General features: G+C 45.3%; 1 pseudogene; it reads left to right on the forward strand.

Annotated features, from left to right (window-relative positions):
* The first annotated feature begins 5,891 nt into the window (after positions 1-5,891).
* Positions 5,892-7,190, forward strand: LOC147959087 (uncharacterized; annotated as a pseudogene).
* Positions 7,191-25,905: the final 18,715 nt, after the last annotated feature.

Consider the following 25,905-nt stretch of genomic DNA (forward strand, 5'->3'; position numbering starts at 1 on the left):
GTGGGCTCTCTAGGCTCGGGCGAGGCTCAGTTAGAAGCCCAAGCCATGTCCGAATCGCATCCTGCATGCATGCAAGTAGCACCGGTGCCCTCGTCCTCGTTGATCGCAGCTAGGGTTGAGCGCACACCAGGCTTCCCGGCTTTAGGCGTGGCGCGTGTGGCCAGGATCCTTTGTGCAACAAGATGGCTAGATGCGGACCACCGCCAGCCATGCATGGGCAGACGCCCGCCGCCGGAGCCGCCGGAACCGGCCGAGGCGCTTCGCCTCCAGCAAGGCAAGGGCCGCCCCTAGCGGCGATTAGTGCGGCGGCGGGACCGCAGGCAGGAACCAGCGGACTGGGCGTGGCGCTCCGCCTCCCGTGAGGCAGGTGCCGAGGCCTGCTGCTTCAGGACCACAGGCGCCAGTGACAGCTGCTAGGAACGTGCGGTAGCCGGAGGAGCCGGTGCAGCCGCTGGCGGCCAAGGCACCGGCCCTTGGAAGAGGGCGGGGTTCTCACCATGGATGGGATGGTCACGGGCAAGGTGGATACGGCAGAGATGGTCCGAGAAACCGGTATGGACAGTGGGGAGACGATGGTTACGATGCATATGGTGAGGGGCAGCACCGTGGATCATCCTCCGTCGAGGCTTCAACTGGTACAATGGCGGCGATCCAGGACGTGAATTTCAGGGCCCGCCCGGCAATTTTGTTAAAGGTGTCACTAGCCCCAATGAACGTTTCCGGGGAGGTTATCGGCAAGGCGAGAGAGGGGGTGGGAGGCGCCCACCTCCACCGCGGCAGCATTCGCCGCCACCACCGCCGGCCGCGGACTCGACCACCACGGCCCCGGGGACGATGTCAGACCACACAGCCGATGCGGCGGTGGCCACAACTACTTTGCCTAAGGTGGTGGTAGACAAGGTCAGGGCCTTGGCGGCGGTAAATATTCCGGCGGCTTCTGGAGTTGCTAAAACTAGTGGTGGTGGGGCGGACAAAAGGTCGGACAAAGCAGAGGGAGAAAAACCTTCGAAGTGGACAATTAAGAAGAAGAAATTTCCTTACTATAGATGTGGTGAACCGGGACACTTTGTAGCACAGTGTACAAATGAAATTTGTGACTACTGCCACAGATCACAGCATGTGACCGGTGAATGCCCACTCTTGTCCGGTCCTAAGCCTGGCATAAACATTTTTGGGGTGTGCTGTAAGGAGTTGATGTTCTTTGAGACACCAGAGGTGGCTCCTTTGCCTCAGATGGTTGAGAGTTCTTTCCCAACAGTGGTTCAGGTTACTAATGGACAGATGACTGAGCCTCAGATTGTGAGGCAACTGTGTGAGCTAGTACCGGGTAATTATTAGTGGCATCTTGACAAGCTTGAGGACCAGGCTTACAAGGTGGATTTTCCCACTAAAGAGGATCAATTGCATTTTCTTAAGTGGGGTTTGTGCAGAGTTCTGAGTACCAACATTATCATTGCTTTTGATGAGTGGAAACAGCAGGAACCAGAGGGTACACCTATAGAGAAGGTTTGGTACGGTTCTTTGGCGCACCACCTAAACTGATTAATCATTTTCTGATTGCTTGGAGCTTGGGATCTCTGATTGGCAAGACGGAAAAGGTTGACATGCCCTTCACTCGTGCACAGGGGGGCCGCGAGGCTGCTGGTCAGTGTTGTGAGTGTTGAGTTCGTGCAGATATAGTTAGATGGACACATGCTGGAGTCACTTACATTCTAGAGATTGAGACTGAGGACACTCCGACTTCCCAGGATGGGGATGAGATTTAGGATATGGACACAACTGAGGGGAACGGTGCCCCCGGGAATTAAGATAAGGGGCCCGAGAACACACCACGGGAGTTGGCCAAGGGGCCAAATGTGCAACCGGATAAGGCGGATAAGTCTGCCAAGGAGGCGCCACCATCCACAACTTCGATGAACACACTTCGGTTTGGTTTGTTTGGAGCGAGGTTGGCACCTAGTCGGTTATGGAGCAGCATAGTTGAGGCGGACGACCCGGCGGAACTTGAGTTACCACCGGTGATGGTACCTGTCTATGAGCCGACGGTGGTCCTAGACTCCGGACTGACGGTAATGCCGAGAGAGATGTCCGGCACCCCACAGCTGGCAGCACAGGTGACACGACACACTTCTGACAGTGGCCCAGACATGATGCTCTCTATGCCTGGTGGTCCGGTGGACACCTGCGGGCTGACGGCGAGTGGGGGGCCGTGGGCAGGAGGCCCGTAGTGCCCGCCCACACGCGTCGGGCTCGATCAGCTCAGGAGAGGCACCTGGACAGGAGGTCCGAGGCGACCTATCTCATCCGGTGATACCTCGCGAGCTGGGGGATAGGTACGGGCCGCATGCTCATGGCTTACACTCTGCGCAGGATTCCACCGAGCAGCACCGATAGGGACCGCGCCTTCGTGATGGTGAGGGGGGAGTGGTATCGAGCAGGTGGCTCCACAGTCTCCCTCCCCCTTGGCTACTGTGGGTGATGCACGCTCGACCACACCCTACCCTTCTTCCCGACGCTCGGGGAAGGGTGTGGGAGTCGGGTGCATATGCCCCGGGTGACGACATCGGAGGAGCTTATTGCTTTCGGTGGGATCACGGATCTGGTAATGTGCGTTCCCACCCCGCGCGACCGAACGCGTCCTGCTACTACGCACTCCGATTCCTGCCCCCTGTAGTAGAACGCAAGAGCGCGACCACCGAACCGACGGCCGGCCTGCTATATAAACTCACGGTGCCCCCTCCATCGCCGCATCCCACCGAGATTACCCATTCTCCTCCTCGCCGATTCTCCGATCAGCTAGCAAGCCCGCAAGCTACTACAGCGCAAGGTCGTGATGGCTCCACGCGTCGCCGTTCTCCTCCTGGCCGTGGCCGTCTTCTTCGCCTCTGCGTCGGCGCAGGACTTCACGGCGCCTTCCTCGGCCCCCGCTCCGGCGCCTGACGCCGGCGCAGCCGCCAGCGTGTCTGCATTGGCCTTGGTGTCCTCGGCATTGGTGTCCCTTCTCGCGGCGGCGATGATGCAGTAGATGGATGGTTGCGGCTTCGAGTTGGATGGCTAGATGGAACAGAGAGTTTTTCCTTTAAGAGGTCCGCGGTGATTTGACGAGTGTTGCTAGCTCTTGCCTCTTTAGTTTGTTCGACATTCTTTCTTTTTTCTAGGATACGTTCAACATCGACGTTCTTTTTTATTATATTGTAGTATCTTCATATCATGTGCCTTGTCTATATAATGTTATGAATGAATAAAGCTTGTTTTGGGTTCTGTGATAATCTTGTGCCAAGACGTCCTCGCAGAAAGAGCTTAATTATATGAGTATGCGTTTGCTTCAAAAAAAAAAGAGTATGTGTTTGACCTTTCTCTCTTCTTGGCAAGATCAAAGTTTAATTATTTTTTGCAGGGGTTCAAAGTTTAATTATATGGTATTTTAACGTTTCAAAATACGGAGGTCAGGGGTAATAAAATTTTCCATTATCCGGAAAAGCTAGAAATGCTATGTACGAAGCATTTTGTTGAACATGGGGTACTGGCTTAGTTTGTTAAGATAATCGTTAGCGCTAGTAGAATCTTTGTGTGTTACCCAAGTTGGGCGGCCAAATCACCAATAAAGTGTGGTCATATTGTGCTGTCAGCCATTCATAACCAGAGAATGTTCACAAAAAAGGGGGGCCGGCCTTCCACAATTTTCTGTGAATAACTCGGAAGTAGACTTAAAGCATCTTTAACAGACTCCGCATAAGTGGTTAAACCCATAAAATAAACATTTTTTACAGTTCCAGTCAAAAAAAAGGCCTAAATAGACCTCCTAAAATCGTCTAACTCTTAAAAAAATTTAAGAGACCCTATAAACACGAGGTCGAAACCCTTATATCTACAGTTTTGAAGACAACTTTATCAGAAACCTGCATACCGGTCAATGTTGGTAGTTGAAGAATCTCTGCTCCCGCCAACGCCATGAAGCTCGCCCGGCCGCCACACCCGTCCACCGCCTGCCCGCCGCGCCCGTCCGCGGCTCCCGGCCGCCACGCCCGGCCGCGCTAGCTAGTTGTGGAACGATGCAAGCAAGCAAGCTAGCTAGCCCCGGCCGCGTCTCTCGCTGCAGCGACGGAGGAGCTAGCTAGCTCGCCCCTGGATGGATTTGAGCTGAGCTAGCTAGCTAGCTCTCGATCGATTCGAGCCCCGACGGAGGAGCTTGCTGGCTCGACGCTTCATGCCCTTCGTAGTTGGTCGTCTACGGCTTCATTTTTCACAGCTTCGTGTGTTATTCATCGATTTCGTGGGAGCAAGCTAACTGACCGTGGAGATGGACGAGAGGAAGAAGAAGACGCGGGGAAAGAATATAAGCGAATATTCCGTTTTACAGCTTAAGTTTAAGGGGTTTATTCCGGCGCAGCTAAAACCAACCCATAAAAAAGCATATTCCACGAATATTTTTCTATAAGGGTCCGTTTTGTAGGGTCTGCCTCTGCGGCTGTTCGTGCCGACCTGCAAAACCGTTTTTCCGCGAACTGCAAACACGTTTTACGGGTCGGTGGGATGCGGAGTTTGCTAGAGATGCTTTTAGTGGGTCTCATATTCGGTTCATTCCAGGACATATAGCAACGGCAAGATTCATTCTTGTTCAAGGAAATATTACAACTCAAAATTGAGATAAAACAGGACAAGAATTTGTGAAGAAACCAACGATTAATCTTCTTTCCGGTTCAATGTTCTTCTTTCCGGTTCAAAGTACTCCTACTAGACAAGAACTTCCCCGTCCATGGTGTGAATCAAGAAAGCAAAGCGCCGTTATTGGACACAGCAATCGGTACTCTGCAAGTCAAGTCGCCACTCGCGAATCAAACTGTGGTTGAGTTGGTTAGGTGGACAGTGGTATCCCCAACCCACCAGGGTTCAAATCCTGGTGCTCGCAGTATTTCTGGATTTATTTCAGGATTTCCGGTGATGCGCTTTCAGTGGGAGGAGACGTTCCCGTCGACGACGAGGCGCCTACGGTGACTTCGTAAATCTCAAGATGATATGCCGGCTCAGTCTCTCGAAGGTGCTCATAGGGGTAGGGTGTGCGTGCGTGCGTTTATAGGGGTGAGTGTATGCGCGTGTATATGAGCGCTTGTGTCTGTACTGATGCTCAAAAAAAGTCAAGTCGCCACTCTGCTTCACGTCGGTGTGGTCGAGTCGGCCATCATGACTGCGCGTCACGTCCACCCGCCCCAAAGCCAGGGGCGCCAGCCCGTGGCCCGTGGGTGGCAAGCCGCCCGCGAGCGCCGAACCAACTCTCAGCATTTCCACGCCGCACGACCGGCCGCCCGTGTCGTGCCGTGTGGGCAAGTCCGCGCCGTTTCAAAGCAATTCTAATAGATCCCGCATCCGTCCTCGATCCGCAAAATAACCGTCAAAATACGGTTAGGGACGAAAAAACCTGCTCGTTCAAACCCTGCATTCTATCCCGGCTCGCAAAAAAATTTAAGGGGCGCAACAAAATCCCGACCCCAACCCGAGAATACGTGGGTTTCCCCCTCGCGGCTGTGGTGTCCCGCATCACACAGAAGCAGTTAGCGGGAGGGACATTTCAGCCCGCGCGCTTTCCCCCCTCCTTCCACCGCCAACCGCCCTTGCTTCCGACCGCCCGCCGCCGGCGATTCCGGCCAAATCTGCGGGCGGAATTGGTCCGCGAGGTCGCCCCACACCCTCCCGCGCCGAGACGCTGCACCGACCCCCCGGATCCGGCGAGAAGAGCCGCCCTCATCGCTGCCGCCGTCGGGGATCGACCACCGTCGGGCCCGCCTCTTCGTCGCCGCCCGGGATCACCCGCCCGCGTTCGCCACCGGTTAGTGTGTTTTTCTTGTGATTTTTGTGAGCGGTGTAGTTAATTTGACGCGCCGGTGCGCATGTAGATGGAGTTGAGTCCGTGCGAGAAGTTCTTGCTCCCCGATTCATCCGATTCGGATGACTCGGATGTTGAGACCATGCTTGCGAACTTTCCACAGCAAACATTGGTCATGGCACTTGACGTGAAGGAGCACGAAGACGAGAACCGGAAGAGGAGGCGAGGATCGACTGTCGGGCGGTTTTGCATTCCCCGGAATCGTCATCTTGGGAACGAGATGTTGATGTAAGACTACTTCGCGGAGAATCCTACATATCCACCGCACCTCTTCCGGAGAAGGTACCGAATGCGCCGATCCCTCTTTATCAAAATTGTTCAAGCTTGCGAGGCAAATTGCCGGTATTTTACTCAAAGAAGAAATGCTGTGGGCTTAAAGGGATTTAGTGCATATCAAAAAATCTCCGCGACAATGCCGGTGATTGCATATGGTGTTCCGGCTGTCTATGCCGATGAGTACCTTCGCATTGGTGAAGATACTACAATTGAGTCTGTGTGTAGATTTGCAAAGGTGATCATACGTGTCTTTGGTCCTGAGTATTTTCGGGCACCCAACGAAGATGACACAAAGAAATTGATGGCAACTAAAGAGAGGAGATGTTGACCTGGCATGCTAGGTAGCATTGATTGTATGCATTGGACTTGGAAAAATTGCCCCAAGACATGGCAAGGAATGTATTGTGGCAAGTCTCATGATGCAACAATTGTGCTAGAGGCCGTAGCATCCGAGGATTTATGGATTTGGCATTGCTTTTTTGCTATGCCGGGCACTCTCAATGATATCAATGTGTTGCAACGGTCTCATTTGTTTGCTAAGCTTGCTAGTGGTGATGCTCCTGCTTGCAACTACACTATCAATGGGCATGAATACACAAAGGGGTACTATCTTGAAGATGGTATATACCCTCCTTGATGCACATTTGTCAAAAGCATCAAAGAACCAAAAACTAAAAAGCAATGTGAATTTGCAAGGGTGCAAGAGGCAGCCCGAAAAGACATTGAAAAAGCATTCGGTGTTTTGCAATCTAGGTTTGCCATTGTCTGTGGTCCTGCTCGTTTTTGGGATAAGAAAACCTTGAAAAATATTATGACATGTTGTGTTATCCTACACAATATGATTCTTGAAGATGAGAGAGGGATGAACTTGGAATTCTTCTATGACAATGTGGGTAGTCGTGTCAAACCAGCTAGAGACCCTAACCGCATTAGAGCTTTTCTTCAAACATACAAGGAGATTGAAAATACAAACACCCACTTTCAACTTCAGGAGGATCTCATTGAGCACCATTGGCAAAGGGCTGGTCAGTGACTCATTTTTGTATTCATTTGTATTTGTATTTATGACAAGTTTTGTATTGCATTATTTAAGTTTGCTATGATGATTTGAATAATTATTTGTAATGTGGATGATTATTGTATTATGTTTGATTTGAATAATTTAGTTTTACTTTCGATTGTTGTATTATGTTGAATTTGATAGTTGCGGGCCGATGAGATGCGGCGCAAAGAGCAGACCCGTAAAAAAAGCATATTCCGCGAATATGCTTTTTACGGATCCTTTTGAGGGGTCTACATCTGTGGCCGTCCAAACTGGCCCACAAAAGGGGTTTTGCGTGAACTGCAAACGCGTTTTGCTGGCCAGCGGGATGCTGGGTCTGCTAGAGTTGCTTTCAGCACCCCATGCCAGCAACCTGTAGCAGCTTGTGTTGATATAAAGCCCACAACAATCGTCCCTCAATTGCATTCCATGGCTCCACTGCAGCACAAAATCTTGGGCTCAGAGCATCTCGCGAGGCTGTGAGTTTGATGGCTCCCAGGGTCGCCGTGCTGCTCGGGACGGTCGTTGCGGCCTTTGCCTTCCATGTGTTTCTTTCATATGCTATTTTTATGTTATTAAATTTATTTCTAGGTATATAACTGTTAGAATTCAAATTTGAACTACAATTACATTAAAAAATACCCAAACAATTGATAGAAAGACCATATTTAAGTTCTTTAGTATCTAGTTAGGTACTATGCAAGAATGTTAGGAAAACTTAGATATCTATGTGGGAAAATTCAAACAAGTATACTTAGAACTTAGTGGTTTTGAATTTTAGAAGAATGTTAATGAACTCTATTTAGACGTGGCATGGCGTACTGGTATGACCTTTATAGGTTGTGGTTAAAATTGAGAGACACACACATTTTCTGATGTACGTTGTATAGAAATTGATGCATCTCCCAGGAAGAATCTGAAGGAAATATGCCCTAGAGGCAATAATAAAGTTGTTATTTATATTTCCTTATATCATGATAAATGTTTATTATTCACGCTAGAATTGTATTAACCGGAAACTTAGTACATGTGTGAATACATAGATAACCAGAGTGTCACTAGTATGCCTCTACTTGACTAGCTCGTTAATCAAAGATGGTTCAGTTTCCTAACCATAGACATGAGTTGTCATTTGATGTAAGGGATCACATCATTAGAGAATGATGTGATTGACTTGACCCATCCGTTAGCTTAGGACTATGATTGTTTAGTTTATTGCTATTGCTTTCTCCATAACTTATACATGTTCCTATGACTATGAGATTATGCAACTCCCGAATACCAGAGGAACACTTAGTGTGCAATCAAACATCACAACGTAACTAAAGATGCTCTACATGTGTCTCCGATGGTGCTTTTTTTAGTTGGCATAGATCAAGATTAGGATTTTTCACTTCGATTGTCGGAGAGGTATCTCTGGACCCTCTCGGTAATGCACATCACTATAAGCCTTGCAAGCAATGTGACTAATGAGTTAGTTGCGAGATGTTGCATTACAGAACGAGTAAAGAGATTTGCCGGTAACGAGATTGAACTAGGTATTGAGATACCGACGATCGAATCTCGAGCAAGTAACATACCGATGACAAAGGGAACAACGTATGTTGTTATGCGGTTTGACCAATAAAGATCTTCGTAGGATATGTAGGAACCAATATGAGCATCTAGGTTCCGCTATTGATTGTTGACCGGAAGTGAGTCTCGGTCATGCCTACATAGTTCTCGAACCCGTAGGGTCCACGCGCTTAACATTCGACGACGATCAGTATTATGAGTTTATGTGTTTTGATGTACCGAAGGTAGTTCAGAGTCCCGGTGTGATCACGGACATGACGAGGAGTCTCGAAATGGTCGAGACGTAAAGATCGATATATTGGAAGGCTATGTTTGGACATCGGAATGGTTCCATATGAGTTCGGGCATTTACCGGAGTACCGGGGGGTTACCGGAACCCCTCGGGGAGTCAATGGGCCTTATTGGGCCTTAGTGGGAGAGAGGAGGAGGCGTCCTGGTGGAGGGCGCCCCCCCCCAAGCCCAATCTGAATTGGGTGGGGGGGTCGGCCCCCCCTTTCCTTCCCTCTCTCTCCCTCTTCCTTCTTCTCCTACTCCTACTAGGAAGGGGGAAACCTACTCCTACTGGGAGTAGGACTCCCCCCCTTGGGCGCATCCTATGAGAGCCGGCCCTTCCCTCCTCCACTCCTTTATATACGGGGGAAGGGGGCACCCCATAGACACACAAGTTGATTTTTTAGCCGTGTGCGATGCCCCCTCCACAGAATTCCACCTCGGTCATATCGGTGTAGTGCTTAGGTGAAGCCCTGCGTCGGTAACTTCATCATTACTGTCATCACGCTGTCGTGCTGACGAAACTATCCCTCGACCTCAGTGATACGTCCATTTTGCATCATGCTTTTATATCGATATTTATTGCATTATGGGCTGTTATTACACATTATGTCACAATACTTATGCCTATTCTCTCTTATTTTACAGGGTTTGCACGAGGAGGGAGAATGCCAGCAGCTGGAATTCTGGGCTGGAAAAGGAGCAAATTTTAGAGACCTATTCTGCACAACTCCAAAAGTCCTGAAACTCCACGGAAGTCAATTTTGGAATATATAAAAAATATTGGGCGAAGAAAGCACCCTCGAGGGTGGGGGCGCGCCCCCTGCCTTGTGGGCCCCCTGGCAGGCCTCTGGTGCCCATCTTTTGCTATATGAAGTCTTTTGCCCTGGAAAAAATCAGAAGGAAGCTTTCGGGACGAAGCGCCACCGTCTCGAGGCGGAGCCTGGCGAAACCAATATAGGGCTCCGACGGAGCTGTTCTGCCGGGGAAACATCCCTCCGGGAGGGGGAAATCATCACCATCTTCATCACCATCGATCCTCTCATCGGGAGGGGGTCAATCTCCATCAACATCTTCACCAGCGCCATCTCATCTCAAACCCTAGTTTATCTCTTGTATCCAATCTTTGTCTCAAAACCTCAGATTGGTACCTGTGGGTTGCTAGTAGTGTTGATTACTCCTTGTAGCTGATGCTTGTTGGTTTATTTGGTGGCAAATCATATGTTTAGATCCTTTATGCATATTAATACCCCTCTGATTATGAACATGAATATGATTTGTGAGTAGTTACGTTTGTTCCTAAGGACATGGGAGAAGTCTTGCTATAAGTAGTCATGTGAATTTGGTATTCGTTCGATATTTTGATGAGATGTATGTTGTCTTTCCTCTAGTGGTGTTATGTGAACATCGACTACATGACACTTCACCATTATTTGGGCCTAGGGGGAGGCATTGGGAAGTAATAAGTAGATGATGGGTTGCTAGAGTGACAGAAGCTTAATCCCTAGTTTATGCGTTGCTTTGTAAGGGGCTGATTTGGATCCATATGTTTCATGCTATGGTTAGCTTTACCTTAATACTTCTTTTGTAGTTGCGGATGCTTGTAAGAGGGGTTAATCATAAGTGGGATGCTTGTCCAAGGAAGGGTAGTACCCAAGCACCGGTACACCCACATATCAAATTATCAAAGTAACGAACGTGAATCATATGAGCGTGATCAAAACTAGCTTGATGATAATTCCCATGTGTCCTCGGGAGCGCTTTCCTTTATATAAGAGTTTGTCCAGGCTTGTCCTTTGCTACAAAAAGGATTGGGCCACCTTGCTGCACCTTGTTTACTTTTGTTACTTGTTACCCGTTACGAATTACCTTATCACAAAACTATCTATTACTGATAATTTCAGTGCTTGCAGAGAATACCTTACTGAAAACTACTTGTCATTTCCTTCTGCTCCTCGTTGGGTTCGACACTCTTACTTATCGAAAGGACTATGATAGATCCCCTATACTTGTGGGTCATCAATACTCTTTTCTGGCGCCGTTGCCGGGGAGTGAAGCTCCTTTGGTAGGTGGAATTTGGTAAGGAAAAATCTACATAGTGTGCTGAAATTTACTATCGCTTGTTACTATGGAAAGTAATCCTTTGAGGGGCTTGTTCGGGGTATCTTCACCCCGACCAGTAGAGAAAAGAGTTGCTCCTCAACCTACTGAACCTACTGAAAATGTTTACTTTGAAATTCCTTCGGGTATGATAGAGAAACTCCTAGCTAATCCTTTTACAGGAGATGGAACATTGCATCCCGATTTGCACCTAATCTATGTGGATGAAGTTTGTGGATTATTTAAGCTTGCAGGTATGCCCAAGGATGTTATCAAGAAGAATGTCTTACCTTTATCTTTGAAGGGAAAGGAATTGACATTGTTAGGCTATGAGATGATATTGGATCATGGAACTACAACAGATTGAAATTGGAATTTCATCAGAAGTTTTGTCCTATGCATCTGGTTCATCGCGACCGTAATTATATATATAATTTTTGGCCTCGCGAAGGAGAAAGCATCGCTCAAGATTGGGGGAGGCTTAAGTCAATGGTATATTCATGCCCCAATCATGAGCTCTCAAGAAAAATTATTATTCAAAAAATTTATGCTCGATTTTCTCTCAATTATCGCTCCATGCTCGATACTTCTTGTACTGGTTCTTTTATGATGAAGACTATTGAATTCAGATGGGATTTATTGGAAATAATTAAACGCAACTCTGAAGATTAGGAACTCGACGAAGGTAAGGAGTCAGGTATAACACCTAAGTTTGATTGTGTTAAATCTTTTATGGATACTGATGCTTTTCGTGAATTTAGCACTAAATATGGACTTGGCTCTGAGATAGTAGCTTTTTTCTGGTGAATCCTTTGCTACTCATGTTGATCTCCCTAAGGAGAAGTGCTTTAAATATCATCCTCCCGTTGAAGTAAAAGTATTTGAACCTATTAAAGTTGAAGAAAAGACTATCACTTATAATGTAGATCCTATTGTTCCTACCGCTTATATTGAGAAACCACCTTTCCCTAATAGAATAAAGGATCATGCTAAAGCTTCAACTTTGGTCAACAAAAGTAATATTAGAACACCCAAACCCTCTGAGCAAATTAAAGTTGAACCTACTATTTTTATGGTTAAAGATCTCTTGGTTGATAATATTGATGGGCATGTTATTTACTTCTATGATGAAGCTGCTAGAATTGCTAAACTCGATACTAAAGATAAACATAGACATGTTGTTGGCATACCTGTTGTTTCTGTTAAAATAGGAGATCATTGTTATCATGGCTTATGTGATATGGGTGCTAGTGTTAGTGCAATACCGTATACCTTATATGAAGAAATTATGCATGATATTGCACCTGCTGAGATAGAATATATTAATGTTACTATTAAGCTTGCTAATAGAGATACTATCTCACCGGTTGGAATTGTTAGAGATGTTGAAGTCTTGTGTGGGAAAATTAAATATCCTACTGATTTTCTTGTTCTTTCTTCCCCACAAGATAATTTTTGTCCCATTATATTTGGTAGACCCTTCTTGAATATTGTTAATGCTAAGATAGACTGCAAAAAGGATATTGTTTCTGTTGGTTTAGGGGATATGTCACATGATTTTAATTTTTCTAAATTTCATAGACAACCCCATGATAAAGAATTGCCTAGTAAAGATGAAATTATTGGTCTTGCTTCTATTGCCGTGCCTCCTAATGATCCTTTAGAACAATATTTGCTAGACCATGAAAATTATATGTTTATAAATGAAAGAAGGGAAATAGGTGAAGTATTCTTTAAACAGGGACCTATTTTGAAACACAACTTGCTTGTCAAAATTCTAGGGGATCCTCCTCCACCCAAGGGTGATCCCGTGTTTGAGCTTAAACCATTGCCTGATACTCTTAAATATGCTTATCTTGATGAAAATAAGATATATCATGTTATTATTAGTGCTAACCTTTCAGAGCAAGAAGAAGAGAAATTATTGAAAACTCTGAAGAAGCACCGTGCTGCTATTGGATATACTCTTGATGATCTTAAGGGCATTAGAACCACGCTATGCCAGCACAAAAGAAAATTTGAAAAAGACGCTAAACCGGTTGTTGATCACCAACAACGGTTAAATCCTAAGATGAAAGAAGTGGTAAGAAAAGAAATACTAAAGCTTTTCGAGGCAGGTATAATTTATCCTATTGCTGATAGTCAGTGGGTAAGTCATGTCCATTGTGTCCCTAAGAAAGGAGGTATTACTGTTGTTCCTAATGATAAAGATGAATTGATCCCACAAAGAATTGTTACAGGTTATAGAATGGTAATTGATTTCCGCAAACTAAATAAAGCTACTAAAAAGGATCATTACCCTTTACTTTTATTGATCAAATGCTAGAAAGATTATCCAAACATACACATGTTTGCTTTCTAGATGGTTATTCTGGTTTCTCTCAAATACCTGTGTCAAAAGAGGATCAAGAAAAGACCACCTTTACTTGCCCTTTTGGTACCTTTGCTTATAGACGTATGCCTTTTGGTTTATGTAATGCACCTGCTACCTTTCAAAGATGTATGACTGCTATATTCTCTGACTTCTGTGAAAAAATTGTTGAGGTTTTCATGGATGGTTTTTCCATATATGGAACTTCTTTTGATGATTGCTTAAGCAATCTTGATCGAGTTTTGCAGAGATGTGAGGAAACAAATCTTGTCTGGAACTGGAAGAAGTTCCACTTTATGGATAATGAAGGTATTGTATTGGGGCAAAAAAATTCTGAAAGAGGTATTGAAGTTGATAAAGCTAAAGTTGATGGTATTGAAAATATGCCATGTCCTAAGCACAATAAAGGTATAAGAAGTTTCCTTGGTCATGCCAGTTTTATAGGAGGTTCATTGAAGACTTCTCAAAAATTTCTAGGCCTCTGACTAATCTTTTACAAAAAGATGTTCCTTTTGTCTTTGATGATGATTGTGTAGAAGCATTTGAAATACTTAAGAAAGCCTTGATTTCTACACCTATTGTTCAACCTCCTGATTGGAATTTACCCTTTGAAATTATGTGCGATGCTAGTGATTATGCTATAGGTGTTGTTCTATGATACATCTCCAACGTATCTATAATTTTTGATTGTTCCATGCTATTATATTATCTGTTTTGGATGTTTAATGGGCTTTAATATACCTTTCTATATTATTTTTGAAACTAACCTCTTAACCGAAAGCCCAGTGCAAATTGCTGTTTTTTTGCCTATTTTAGTGTTTCGCAGAAAAGGAATATCAAACGGAATCCAAACGGAATGAAACCTTCGCAAGGATCGTTTTTGGAACAAACGTGATCCAGGAGACTTGGAGTGGACGTCAAGGAAGCAGCGAGGCGGCCACGAGGTAGGAGGGCGCGCCCAGGGAGGCCAAGCGCGCCCCTACCCTCATGGGCCCCTCGCAGCTCCACCGGCCAACTTCTTTCGCCTATATATACTCTTATACCCTGAAACATTTGGGGAGAGCCACGAAACACCTTTTCCATCGTCGCAACCTTCTGTACCCGTGAGATCCCATCTTGGGGCCTTTTCCGGCGATCTTCCGGAGGGGGATTCGATCACGGAGGGCTTCTACATCAACACCATAGCCTCTCCAATGATGTGTGAGTAGTTTACCACAGACCTTCAGGTCCATAGTTATTAGCTAGATGGCTTCTTCTCTCTCTTTGGATCTCAATACAAAGTTCTCCTCGATCTTCTTGGAGATCTATTCGATGTAACTCTTTTTGCGGTGTGTTTGCCGAGATCCGATGAATTGTGGGTTTATGAACTTGATTATCTATGAATATTATTTGATTTTTCTCCGAATTCTTATATGCATGATTTGATATATTTGCAAGTCTCTTCGAGTTATCATTTTGGTTTGGCCTACTAGATTGATCTTTCTTGCAAAAGGAGAAGTGCTTAGCTTTGGGTTCAATCTTGTGGTGCTCGATCCCAGTGACAGAAAGGGAAATGACACGTATTGTATTGTTCCCATCGAGGATAAAAAGATGGGGTTTATATCATATTGCTTGAGTTTATCCCTCTATATCATGTCATCTTGCCTAATTCGTTATTATGTTCTTATGAATTTAATACTCTAGATGCATGCTGGATAGCGGTCGATGTGTGGAGTAATAGTAGTAGATGCAGAATCGTTTCGGTCTACTTGTCATGGACGTGATTCCTATATTCATGATCATTGCCTTAGATATCATCATAACTATGCGTCTTTCTATCAATTGCTCGACAGTAATTTGTTCACCCACCGTAATAAATGCTATCTTGAGAGAAGCCGCTAGTGAAACCTATGGCCCCCGGGTCTCCTTTACATCATATAAGTTTCCAATCTACAATTCTAGTTTACTATCTATTTTGCAATATTTATTTTCCAATCTATATCACAAAAATACCAAAAATATTTATCTTATTATCTCTATCAGATCTCACTCTCGTAAGTGACCGTGAAGGGATTGACAACCCCTTTATTGCGTTGGTTGCGAGGTTCTTGTTTGTTTGTGCAGGTACTAGGGGATTTGCGTGTAGTCTCCTACTGGATTGATACCTTGGTTCTCAAAAACTCAGGGAAATACTTATGCTACTTTGCTGCATCACCCTTTCCTCTTCAAGGGAAAACCAACGCATGCTCAAGAAGTAGCAAGAAGGATTTCTGGCGCCGTTGTCGGGGAGATCTACGCCAAGTCAAGACATACCAAGTACCCATCACAAACTCTTATCCCTCGCATTACATTATTTGTCATTCGCCTCTCGTTTTCCTCTCCCCCACTTCACCTTTGCTGTTTTATTCGCCCTTTTTCCGTTCGTCTCTTTTCGCTTGCCTCTTGTTTCCTTGTGTGTTGGGTTGATTGTTTGTCATGATGGCTCAAGACAATACTAAATTGTGTGACTTTTCCAATACCAACAATAATGATTTTATTAGCACTCCAATTACTCCTCTTAACGATGCTGAATCTTATGAAATTAATACTGCTTTGTTGAATCTTGTCATGAAAGATCAATTTGCTGGCCTTCCTAGTGAAGATGCCGCTACCCATCTAAACAGCTTTGTTGATTTATGTGATATGCAAAATAAGAAAGATGTGGATAATGATATTGTCAAATTGAAGCTATTTCCGTTTTCGCTTAGAGATCGTGCTAAAACTTGGTTCTCTTCTTTTCCTAGAAATAGTATTGATTCTTGGAATAAGTGCAAAGATGCTTTTATCTCTAAGTATTCTCCTCCTGCTAAGATCATCTCTCTTAGAAACGATATTATGAATTTTAAGCAACTTGATCATGAGCATGTTGCACAGCTTGGGAGAGGATGAAATTAATGATACGTAATTACCTTACGCATGGTTTGAATTTATGGATGATTGTACAAAAAAATTATGCTGGATTGAATTTTGCTTCTAGAAATCTTTTAGATTCGGCCGCGGGAGGCACCTTTATGGAAATCACTTTAGGAGAAGCTACTAAACTCCTAGATAATATTATGATTAATTATTCTCAATGGCACACCGAAAGATCTACTAGTAAAAAGGTTCATGCGATAGAAGAGATTAATGTTTTGTGTGGAAAGATGGATGAACTTATGAAGTTGTTTGCTAATAAGAGTGTTTCCGATGATCCTAATGATATACCTTTGTCTACTTTGATCGAGAATAATAATGAATCTATGGATGTGAATTTTGTTGGTAGGAACAATTTTGGTAACAACGCGTATAGAGGAAACTTTAATTCTAGGCCATTCCCTAATAATTCCTCTAATAATTATGGTAATTCATACAACAACTCTTATGGAAATTTTAATAAGATGCCCTCTGATTTTGAGACTAGTGTTAAAGAATTTATGAATTCGTAAAAGAATTTCAATACTTTGCTTGAATAAAAATTGCTTAAGAATGATGAGTTGGCTAGGAACGTGGATAGAATTTATCTTGATGTTGATTCTTTGAAACTTAGATCTATTCCACCTAAGCATGATATCAATGAGTCTCTCAAAGCCATGAGAATTTCCATTGATGAGTGCAAAGAAAGAACCTCTAGGATGCGTGCTAAGAAAGATTGCTTTGTAAAAGCGTGTTCTTCTAATTTTCATGATAATAATGATGAATATCTAAAAGTGATTGGTGTGTCTCCTATTAAATCTTTGTTTACCAATATGAATCTTGATAAAAATGGGACTGGAGATGAGTCAACTTTAGTTAGAAGGCGTCCCAATGATTCAGAGTTTTTAGATCTTGATGCAAAAATTGGTAAAAGTGGGATTGAAGAGGTCAAAACTTTACAGAGCAATGAACCCACTATTTTGGATTTCAAGGAATTTAATTATGATAATTGCTCTTTTATAGATTATATTTCCTTGTTGCAATCCGTGTTAAATTCTCCTCTTGCTTATGATCAAAACAAAGCTTTCACTAAACATATCATCGATGCTTTAATGCAATCTTATGAAAAAAAACTTGAATTAGAAGTTTCTATCCCTAGAAAACTTTATGATGAGTGGCAACCTACTATTAAAATTAAGATTAAAGATCATGAATGTTATGCTTTATGTGATTTAGGTGCTAGTGTTTCCACGATTCCAAAAACTTTGTGTGATTTGCAAGGTTTCCATGAATTTGATGATTGTTCTTTAAATTTGTATCTTGCAGATTCCACCATTATGAAACCTATGGGAAGAATTAATGATGTTTCTTATTGTTGCAAATAGGAATTCTGTGCTCGTAGATTTTATTGTTCTTTATATAGATTGCAATACTACTAGTCCTATTATTCTTGGTAGACCTTTCCTTAGAAAGATTGGTGCAATCATTGATATGAAAGGAAATATTAGATTCCAATTTCCATTAAGGAAGGCATGGAACACATTCCTAGGAAGAAAATTAAACTACCTTATGAATCTATTATGAGAGCCACTTATGGATTGCATACCAAAGATGGCAATTGTCGGTGTCAAAACCGGCGGATCTTGGGTAGGGGGTCCTGAACTGTGCGTCTAAGGTTGATGGTAACAGCAGACAGGGGACATGAAGTTTTACCCAGGTTCAGGCCCTCTTGATGGAGGTAATACCCTACGTCCTGCTTGATTGATATTGATGAATATGAGTATTACAATAGTTGATCTACCACGAGATCGCAGTGGCTAAACCCTAGAAGTCTAGCATGTATGACTAAGGTATTGAGTATTTCCTTTCCGGACTACACCCTCCAGTTTATATAGACACCGAGGGGATATAGGGTTACATAGAGTCGGTTACATAAGATGGAATCTTCATTGTTGTTCGCCAAGCTTGCCTTCCAAGCCAAGGAGAGTCTTATCCGGACACGGGTACAGTCTTCAGTCTTCATATCTTCATAGCCCATCAGTTCGGCCCATAGATAACAGGTCGGACGCCCAAGGACCCCTTAGTCCAGGACTCCCTCAGTAGCCCCTAAACCTGGCTTCAATGACAAGGTATCCGGCACGTAGTGCTGTCTTCGACATTGCAAGGCGGGTTCCTCCTTCCGAACTCCCGAATAGTCTCCAAACAAATTGATCGTGTCCGGACCTATAACACACACCGCACACAACCGTAGAGAGAATATAATAACACACGAGTCCAATCTGCTGACAACTTTAGTAATGTGATGTCATGCCTGCCGATCATAATTTCGAGCCATTTTTCGCCCCACGTTTCGAGACGCGGTTGCCATTGGCACGTCTTGTCAAAGCAGAGATCGTGTTCCCTTATCATGAGATTCTCATCAATACGAGCATGGGTAACCCAACCGTGCCGTTTACACAGCCCTTGGGAGCAGGTGAATTTTAAGGAGAATGGGGGGGCGTTCGATATTCACCGCCCTTATAAGGAGATAAGATTCCCCTTTCTTATCCCACGCTTTCTTCCCACCTCTCCATTCTTGAGATCCAATGCCCAAGCTCTCATTTTCCTGTCTCGAGAAAGCACTCAACCATGTACGGATCCGGAGGTCAAGGCAAATGGATGGCCTCCTTAGTTAAGGAGGAGGACATCGCCGAGCTTCAGGCGGCCGGGTACCTGGCGAAGGAAATCGCCCACTGTCTTCCAGCACGGGGACAAATCATCCCCACACCAAAGCCCAATGAGAGGGTAGTGTTCATCCCTCATTTCCTCCGCGGGCTAGGGTTTCCACTCCACCCCTTCATCCACGGGATAATGTTCTACTACGGGATAGACTTCCACGATCTATCCCCGAACTCCTTCCTCAATATCTCGGCGTTCATCGTCGTGTGTGAGGTCTTCCTCCGCATCCACCCCCACTTCGGGCTGTGGCTCAAAACCTTCCACGTGAAGCCCAAGGTGGTGGACGGACAGCACGCAGAGTGCGGTTCGCCATGGTGAGCAAGCTCACCAATGTCTCCTGGCCAAAAGGTACATTCGTGGAATCTGTCAAGGAATGGCAGAAGCCATGGTTCTACATCACCGAACCCCGTGATGCCACCTGGGTCGCGGCTCCCGAATTCAATTCTGGCGCCCCCATGCGGCTCACCTCCTGGTTCAAGAAGAGCCCAAACTAGCAAACGCATATTCAAAGTATGATAGATAAGGACATCAAGCTTGTCGACATAATCCAAGTGATGTTGGTGCGCCGAATCCTTCCCTGCCAGAGCTGAAGCCGTCCTCTATGGGATTTCAACCCGAAGAAACACCATACCCTGGTGAGGCTTTTCGAAACGACTCACGAAGATGCCTGGAAGTTGCTTTTCAAGGGCAACGAGATACTGCCGGCCACTGGCTCGGACCGGGGTCACGACATAAATCACCCTCCCAATGAGGTATTTTTTTTCAACACATACCTTACTTGCTTGTTTCAAGGATGATATCTAACTTCCATTACCATTGCTTTTTCAGTACTGGTTGAAGAAGGCGGAGCAGATCCGGTGTCCGGCTCCCTTGCCCGAGGAGCCAGTCATCCCGTGCTTAGCAAAGATGCTAGAGCCAGCACCTTATAAGGCACCAGAGAAGAAGGCCACACGGAAGGCCAAGGGGGCCCGGAGCGGCCTCCGCCGCAAGGGTACCTTAGACACAACGTTTGAAGACAAGGCCGATTCCCCTGCCACCGAAGACAACGTGGATGAGGAGGAGGAAGAGGAGAGTGATGTCTACTACACAACCTTCTTCTTGTAGACGTTGTTGGGCCTCCAAGTGCAGAGGTTTGTAGGAAATTAGCAAATTTCCCTCAAGTGGATGACCTAAGGTTTATCAATCCGTGGGAGGCGTAGGATGAAGATGGTCTCTCTCAAGCAACCCTGCAACCAAATAACAAAGAATCTCTTGTGTCCCCAACACACCCAATACAATGGTAAATTGTATAGGTGCACTAGTTCGGCGAAGAGAGGGTGATACAAGTGATATATTGATAGTAGATAAAGGTATTTGTAATCTGAAATTATAAAAACAGCAAGGTAACTAATGATAAAAGTGAAAGTAAACGGTATTGCAATGATAGGAAACAAGGCCTAGGGTTCATACTTTCGCTAGTGTAAGTTCCCTCAACAATACTAACATAATTGGATCACATAACTATCCCTCAACATGCAACAAAGAGTCACTCCAAAGTCACTAATAGCGGAGAACGAACGAAGAGATTATGGTAGGGTAGGAAACCACCTCAAAGTTATTCTTTCCAATCAATCCGTTGGGCTATTCCTATAAGTGTCACAAACAGCCCTAGAGTTCGTAGTAGAATAACACCTTAAGACACAAATCAACCAAAACCCTAATGTCACCTAGATACTCCAATGTCACCTCAAGTATTTGTGGGTATGATTATACGATATGCATCACACAATCTCAAATTCATCTATTCAACCAACACAAAGGACCTCAAAGAGTACCCCAAAGTTCTACCAAAGAATCACGATGAAAACGTGTGCCAACCCCTATGCATAGGTTCATGGGCGGAACCCGCAATTTGATCACCAAAACATACATCAAGTAAATCACGTGGTATCCCATTGTCACCACAGATACGCATGGCAAGACATACATCAAGTGTTCTCAAATCTTTAAAGACTCAATCCGATAAGATTACTTCAAAGGGGAAACTCAATCCATTACAAGAGAGTAGAGGGGGGAAGAAACATCATAGGATCCAAATATAATAGCAAAGCTCGCGATACATCAAGACCGTATCATCTCAAGAACACGAGAGAGAGAGATCAAACACATAGCTACTGGTACATACCCTCAGCCCCGAGGGAGAACTACTCCCTCCTCGTCATGGAGAGCATCGGGATGATGAAGATGGCCACAGGAGAAGGATTGCCCCCTCCGGCAGGGTGCCGGAACGGGTCTAGATTGGCTTTTGGTGGCTATAGAGGCTTCTGGCGGCGGAACTCCCGATCTATTATGCTCACAGATGTTTTTAGGGTATATGGAGATATATAGGCGGAAGAAGTACGTCAGGGGGGGCCACGAGGATGGAGGGCGTGCGCGGGGGGGTGGGCGCGCCCCCTGGCTCGTGACCTCCTCGCAGATCCCCCGACGTGCACTCCAAGTCTTCTGGGCTTCTTTCCTTCCAAAAATGAGTTTCGTGAAGTTTCAGGTCAATTAGACTCCGTTTGATTTTCCTTTTCTTCGAAACCCTAAAACAGGGTAAAAACAAAAACTGGCACTGGGCTCTGGGTTAATAGGTTAGTCCCAAAAATGATATAAAAGTGTATAATAAAGCCCATAAACATTTAAAACAGTAGATAATATAGCATGGAGCAATAAAAAATTATAGATACGTTGGAGACGTATCGGCATCCCCAAGCTTAATTCCTGCTCGTCCTCGAGTAGGTAAATGATAAAAACCGAATTTTTGATGCGGAGTGCTACTTGGCATAATTTCAATGTGATTCTTCTTAATTGTGGTATGAATATTCAGATCCATAAGATTCAAGACAAAAGTTCAGACATAAAAATTATAATACTTCAAGCATACTAACTAAGCAATTATGTCTTCTCAAAATAACATGGCCAAAGAAAGTTCATCCTACAAAATCATATAGTTAGTCATGTTTCATTTTCGTCACACAAGAATGCTCTCATCATGCACAACCCCGATGACAAGCCAAGCAATTGTTTCATACTTTAGTAATCTCAAACTCATAAACTTTCATGCAATACATGAGCGCGAGCCATGGATATAGCACTATGGGTGGAATAGAATAATGAGGGGGTTACGTGGAGAGGACAAAAAGGAGAAAGTCTCACATCAACGAGGATAATCAATGGGCTATGGAGATGCCCACCGATTGATGTTAATGCAAGGAGTAGGGATTGCCATGCAACGGATGCACTAGAGCTATAAATGTATGAAAGCTCAATAAAAGAAACTAAGTGGGTGTGCATCCAACTTGCTTGCTCACGAAGACATAGTGCACTTGAGGAGGCCCATTGTTGGAATATACAAGCCAAGTTCTATAATGAAAATTTCCCACTAGTATATGAAAGTGATAACATGAGAGACTCTCTACTACGAAGATTATGGTGCTACTTTGAAGCACAAGTGTGGTAAAAGGATAGTAACATTGTCCCTTCTCTCTTTTTCTCTCATTTTTTGGGCCTTCTCTTTTTTATGGCCTTTCTCCCTTTTTTAGCGCAGTGAACCAGGCAACCAGACTATACGGCTTTCTCCCTTCTCTTTTTATGGCATTTCTCCCTTTTCTATCCAGCACGCACCCTCCTTCGAAAGAAGGGGGATGCCTGTTCCGCCGGTGGCCCCTGTCCAACCAGGGGCACCGGACAATCTGCTGGGAGCGTTGCGAGGCGCTTCCATTATGGATGAGCACCGTGTCCTTATGGGCACGATGATTGAAAAGGTTCAGTCCGCCAAGAGCGGACTAACCGAGGCCTGCGGCAACCTACTGATAGGTTTTGAGGTATGTGACGCCAAAAGGAGAGAATCCCAATGTAGACAGCAGCCCCTGAGACACTGTCGGGTGTTCGGAAAGAAAGAACCGGACAGAGGATCAATCTCCTATAACAGGAAACTAACTAATTTTTTCTTAAATACAGGCGTCATTGCTGGACTGAAGCAGAAACTGGCGGAGGCCGAGGGAGAGCTGAGCCAAGTGAAGGGGCAGCTCCAGGAGAAACAAGGTAAGCAATAACCTGTTATATATTCGAAAAGAAGAAAATGATATGCGATGACCAAAATGCCATGTTTTATAGAAGCGACGACCGAGGTCGAGGCCCTGAGAAAGGCCCTGGCCAAAGCCGAGGGGAAGGTTGTCCAACAGCAAGCCGCCCGTAAGAAGCTCAAGGCCTGGGTCGGCGAGGTCCAGCAGGAGCTCCAGGACATGGTGAATAAGTGTGAAGCCTTGGAGCGCGAGGCATCGGCTCGAGAGGCCGAACTTACCAAAGCTCGTCAAAGCGCGGAGGCCGCACGGAATGAGGCCCGGGACGCTCTCCAGGAGATCCAGGAGGCGAAGAAGATCGCAGTGGGTAAGGCGTCTAACATGCAAAGCAAGTATGCGGAGAGGAAGTACCTTTTACTAACCCGGATTCGGAGTTGCCCATGGGCTTTTGTGGATCTACCACGCAGTGTATCCGATGCTGCGGAGTTCTTCCAAGCCAGGGAAGGGGATTCTCCGGAGAAGCTATTCTGCTCGCAGTATGCTGTGCCAAAACAGCCAGTGGCCTTTGCCGATCAACTAAAACAGTTGGTCGAGCTGCACAGGATGGACGAACTGGCCATGAAGGATTTAATAATCTGACTATGGCCAGCCAAAGCTATACCTAGCAGTTATTTTGGCCTCATGAAGCGGGTGGTGGAGGCTTGTCCATGGCTAGACCTCGTCAAGTGATCAGTCTGCATCGAGGGTGCCCGCATGGCCTTCGCTCATTGCAAGATGTGGTGGGCGAAGATGGATGCCGTCGAGGTGGCCCGGGGGCCGCCGGAGGGCAAGGAGCACCGCACACCCGAGCGATATTTTGCGATGTCCTGGAGGGATCTTGACTTGTAGCAACGCAGTGCGGGAAGGATGTTATTCTCGAATAAATACATTCATATTTTGCCTTGTATGATGAAAACAAATCCGCTTTGTAATATAATTTTTATTATGTTTTAATTGTATCCTCCTGTGCGGCCATGTTGTATGAAATCTGAGGGTTGGCTAGTCGTCGGCTTCTGCCCTCACGTAGGTAGTACGGAGGTGTTCGGGATGGTATCTAAACAATCTTGATCCAATTATATGGTCCTTGAAGGAGTTGTTTAGCGCAGTGAACCAGGAAACCAGACTATACGGCTTGAACACCCTCACTTAGCCATAGGAGTTTTATAATAAAACATAGGCGCAGCCCCTGGTATATGAACCAGGGTGCTGTCAGCATCTGATCGGGAAGTACCGATCCTTTGCGTAATGCGGAAAAATCTCCAACGATTTGAGACCTCTGAACAGCTGACTGGCTCTCGCCGCATCATGACAATCAGTTTTCGGCTTTCTCTAGTGAGGTGCTCATCCGGTTTAGACCAGGGCACAATCGCAGTAGTTCTCCCTTTACTACCCTAGCCGATGTAGCAGAATGTAGGGTAGCAAGCACAGGAGCTGGGCAACCCAACTATTGACCAAAGACATGATACGGAGCCAATGCATATAATGCTAAATTCGAGGTGTCGAACTATACTTACAAGAAGTGTTCGGACTTTTGTTGTCGTAATGTGGGGTGCTATAAAGCCCCTGGTAAAAATCAAAACGTACCAAAGTGTACGGGTGCTACCTGATGGGGTTATCCACAAGGAAAATGAAAAAATAAAGCAAAGAGAGAAAGAAAACAGAAAAGGTGTAAAGGTAAAAAGCTGGGGTCCTGCCGCTCCAGCTACAAACTGTTTTCACTGTAATGTAATTAGTACGTCAAGGCGCATTGATACAAGTAGTGCAATAAGCAACATGCTATTTAACATGCCGAAACCAGGGAAGAGCTACATGTGGGTCCTGGAAGACAGGTAGAGTTATCGTTAACGAAATCACCTAAAAAGTCCCCGTATGTCTGCGCTCCTCGCCTTCTTGGTGTGTTTATCTTTCAAGAGGACCGATAACCAGAGCACCCGATGGGGTCTATGGGATTAAAACCTGAAATAAAACAAGCAAAAGTGAAAGTATATGTGTATCTGATGTCAGTTGAGCCATGCCGTGCATCACAAGCTAGTTATGCCTCCGTCGATGCCCATGGAATTTTGAGTGCGTAGTTATGTATGCACGGTACGCTGGCCACCACTTGATCGGGATTGAGACAGAGGCCGGATTGCTAGTAGAGCTCCTGATGAGCTGAGCTCTCCAGCTGCAGAGTAATCCGGACCCTCTTAAGAGTGTCCGAGGGCTCGGCAGCCGAATGAAGGTTCTGCTTGAGAAGGCCACTTTCTACTTCTGCTGCTAGGGCAGCTGTGTGCTCTTCTTTACGGAGAGAGCGTTCCGTACTGCCATTGACTATTATGACGCCGCGTGGGTCGGGCATCTTGAGCTTGAGATAAGCATAGTGTGGCACTACGTTGAATCGAGCAAACGCAGTTCGTCCGAGCAGTGCATGATAGCCGCTACGGAATGGGACAATATTGAAGACTAACTCCTCGCTTCGGAAGTTGTCCGGAGATCCGAAGACAACCTCTAATGTGATTGAGCCCGTACAACGGGCCTCTGCGGCTGGAATGAGTCCTTTAATGGTAGTCTTTGTAGGCTTGATCCTTGATGGGTTAATGCCCATTTTTTGCATTGTAATCTGATAAAGCAGATTGAGGCTGCTACCACCGTCCATAAGGACACGAGTCAAGTAGAACCCATCAATTATCGAGTCTAAGAC

The sequence above is a fragment of the Triticum urartu genome, chromosome 7A (genome assembly GCF_056163025.1).
Source record: "Triticum urartu cultivar PI428250 chromosome 7A, HENAU_Tu73, whole genome shotgun sequence".
In the NCBI taxonomy this organism is placed as follows: domain Eukaryota; kingdom Viridiplantae; phylum Streptophyta; class Magnoliopsida; order Poales; family Poaceae; genus Triticum; species Triticum urartu.